Raw genomic sequence first — 4085 nt, forward strand, 5'->3', positions numbered from 1 at the left:
AACTGCCCGGATTGTAACCGCGATAGACCATCGACGTCGGGAAACGACGCACGAAACCAACAGTAGGGCGGCTGGCTGGTTTCAAGAAGTTCAACCGCTCCGTGGGTTCTGGATCTAACGGTGATCGGGTTAGGCTAGCGACCTCGCTGAGAGCTCGGCTGGATTTTATTTTGGAAGGTGCGGTCGGAGACGAACGACCTTATTTGAGTGTTGTTGTTTTAGGTCATAGGGTGTTAGGTTTATTGGATTCAGGAGCCAGTAGGACTTGCGTTGGGCAACCCGGTATTTCCATCTTTGAATCGTTAGGGTTAAGGCTGGACCACCCCGCCAATGTATCGTCGTGCGTGGTGGCTAATGGGGATAGATGTCAGGTTAAGGGTATCTTTCACGTACCGTTTAGGGTAAAGGATCGTGTGCATGTTTTGGAGGTTCTAGCAATACCGTCTCTCCCACATGTCCTGATTTTGGGGATAGATTTTTGGACAAACGTTGGATTAGTTCCAGATGTCAGACGTGGGGAATGGGTATACAGTAAGGGTCAGCCAACGCAAATCAACGCCATCGAAAGCTCTCACAGTTTAACAGCGGAGCAGACCAGACGCCTGGAAGAATTGAGGTTGACCATTCCATTCGCGGACCATGGCATAGGTGTCACACATCAAGTGGAACACAAGATCAGGACGGAGGCTGAGCCTATACGGCAAAGAACATACCCCATTTCACCGGCGTTGTGGAAGCACGTAAACCAAGAACTTGACACCATGATACGAGAGGGTGTTGTGGAACCGAGTTCATCCCCGTGGAGCTCGCCGATAGTGCTGGTCAAGAAGAAGGACAATAGCTACAGGTTTTGCGTGGATTACCGCAAACTCAATGCGGTTACTCAGCGAGACTCTTACCCATTGCCACGGGTGAGCACAATTTTAGATCGTCTCCGTGACGCTACCTTCCTCTCCTCGATAGACATCAAATCGGCCTACTGGCACATTCCTGTGGAGGAAATAAGTCGTCCAAAAACCGCCTTTGCTGTTCCCGGACGCGGACTCTTTCAGTTCCGAAGAATGCCATTCGGCCTCCATAATGCCCCAGCGACTTGGCAACGATTTATAGACCACGTTTTAGGTTTTGACTTGGCACCGTCGGTTTTCGTTTACCTGGATGACATTATCGTGGTTTCTAGTGACTTCGAGTCGCATATGCGGATTTTGGGCGAAGTCTTCCGTCGTCTCAGGGAAGCTGGGTTGACGGTCAGTCGTGATAAGTGTTGTCTATGTCGGTCGGAGCTTAAGTTTTTAGGTTATGTGGTGGATTCGAGAGGCCTTCGGGTGGATCCGGATAAAGTAGACGCGATCATTAACTTCCCTGTTCCCAACAACGTACGGGAAGTGCGTCGCCTACATGGCATGGCTTCGTGGTACCGCAGGTTTATACCGGATTTTTCCGCGATTGTCGCACCCATCAACGCACTGCTACAGAAGAACAAGAAATTCCTATGGACACCTGAGTGCAGGGACGCCTTCAGGACTTTGAAAGAGGCACTCGTTTCCGCCCCCGTTTTGTATTGTCCGGACTTCGAGCGAGAATTTTTTGTGCAAACCGACGCCAGCGACTATGGTCTAGGGGGAGTGCTCTATCAAAACTATCCTGATGGTGATCACGTGATTGCCTATGCGAGTAGATCCTTGTCAGCGAGTGAGCGCAAGTTTACGGTCACCGAAAAGGAGTGTTTGGCTGTGGTCTTTGCGATAGAGAAATTTCGAGCTTACGTGGAAGGATATAAGTTCACTGTCGTCACGGATCATTACAGTCTAAAATGGCTGCATAGTTTGAAGTCGCCCTCAGGTCGGCTGTCAAGGTGGAGTGTGACCCTACAACAATACGATTTTGCCGTGGTGCACAGGAAGGGCAAGGACAATGTGGTGCCTGATGCGTTATCCCGAGCGGTTCCTCGAGTGGATGTCGTAGGCAATGGTGACGCTTGGCACAAGCGTATGACGACAGAGGTCAAAGGCTCAGCTCGGACCCTCGACTCCTTGCATCATAGCTCCTTAGTGAGACAAAAGTTCTCAATACATAATTGTCAACAACAAAAGAAAAGAAGACGTAGCCGAACACCTGTATAGCCAATGGAAGACTGAATCAAACTCCCTAATCAAGGCGCCAATGCCAACTTCGGAACTTCACTAGCTGTATAAGAGGCTGAGGTACAGATCGATACGACTCAACATCCCGACTGCAGCGGAAAACAACCTAACGAATCGCACCTACCCGTACAAACTGTCAAATCCTAAACCAAAACGGAATCAATCACAATATACCAAAGAACAACCAAACCAAATTGCGAATGATCCCCAATACAGTAACACAGCCGATGGAATCAAAACTACACCTCATACAAGGACTAATCAACGTAGCACACCGCAAAACGAATCTCCCCCAACCAAAAGGGGAAAAAAACGAAACAGAGAATAGCCCAGAATAGAACAGGCTAGAACCCAAAATAGAAGGCCCTAGGGTGGAAAATACCCTTAGGAAGATGAATACACTGGAATACTTTACTTACTACGATGGAAAGCGGCCTTAAAGTTTTCCACGTGGTTCACGTCGTGGTGGCTTTACTCGATCTCGAGACCCGACAAATTCCGGTTGCCTCCAGGAACCTTAGTGACCCAATCCAGATACCAATGTACCAATCAAACCAAAAAGGCCACTAAGTCACACTCCAAATTCCAAAATACCGAAACACTCTGGAGCACCGTACGCCACGAGATCTAAAACGCAAGAGAGCCACGGAACCAGAATGGCTGCTATCGCTTCTTCGGCTCTACGTCACATTTCGTCATTGAGAAGGTGACCCCTTGACAGGTGAAAATTTGGGGTTATTCTAATCAACGTGGCTAGAACCCAAAATAGAAGGCCCTAGGGTGGAAAATACCCTTAGGAAGATGAATACACTGGAATACTTTACTTACTACGATGGAAAGCGGCCTTAAAGTTTTCCACGTGGTTCACGTCGTGGTGGCTTTACTCGATCTCGAGACCCGACAAATTCCGGTTGCCTCCAGGAACCTTAGTGACCCAATCCAGATACCAATGTACCAATCAAACCAAAAAGGCCACTAAGTCACACTCCAAATTCCAAAATACCGAAACACTCTGGAGCACCGTACGCCACGAGATCTAAAACGCAAGAGAGCCACGGAACCAGAATGGCTGCTATCGCTTCTTCGGCTCTACGTCACATTTCGTCATTGAGAAGGTGACCCCTTGACAGGTGAAAATTTGGGGTTATTCGAATCAAAACAAAGAATGAAAGTGATCGTAAAGAGCAGCAAAACGAAGCCAACGGTAAGTAAACAGCTGGAAAATTATTCATCAACCAATCGTAGACCTCAACGCACACTATGAACAAAATAAACAATCGCAAGAAGGAAAAAAATAGCAAGAGTAGCACCGTTGATGTTGCGGTCAAAAAGAAGAACGACCCACGACACGATCAACACCAAGCAGGCTAACGTGGTTGTGAAAAGGAAGAAAATAGAAGTTAGAAAAGTTAAAGCAAAGATGAAAACTAAAGAGTTGCAACCTAGACAACCCCGAGGAACTTGTAGCAGTCCTCCAGCTAAAATTCTGAGGCTCAAACGTATTCCTCCAGTCACCTCCGAACTGGTACCTAACAAACTGGTAACTATTAATCTAATTGAGCAGAATTCGTAACGGACAATGTAACTCGCCATGCGGCTACACTAAAATAGGCAACCAATAAATTACAGGCGTCAAAAGGTCACGAAAATCAACCCTTTCTAACACCTTCCCGTTTAACTCGAAATTGTCACGTCACAAATCCCTAACACAAATTTATACCGTTACATAAATCCCACCCTTTCCTCGTTAGAAATTTTCCCAAAATTTCTCAGTGTGAGGTATCGGCGAAATTTGTACTTCTCAACCTAATGTTCTCCACAACTTACTAAAACCCGAAAATATTACATTTGTTACGAGCGATTGGATCACCCTTGTGCCCACACTCTAAATTATGCAGCTACCTTAAAGGTTGGGCGCTTGATCCTCTCGTCAAAACAAAA

This window comes from Gnatocerus cornutus, chromosome 1 (assembly GCF_029298725.1).
Source record: "Gnatocerus cornutus isolate USDA-ARS CGAHR chromosome 1, icGnaCorn1.1, whole genome shotgun sequence".
NCBI classification, from domain to species: domain Eukaryota; kingdom Metazoa; phylum Arthropoda; class Insecta; order Coleoptera; family Tenebrionidae; genus Gnatocerus; species Gnatocerus cornutus.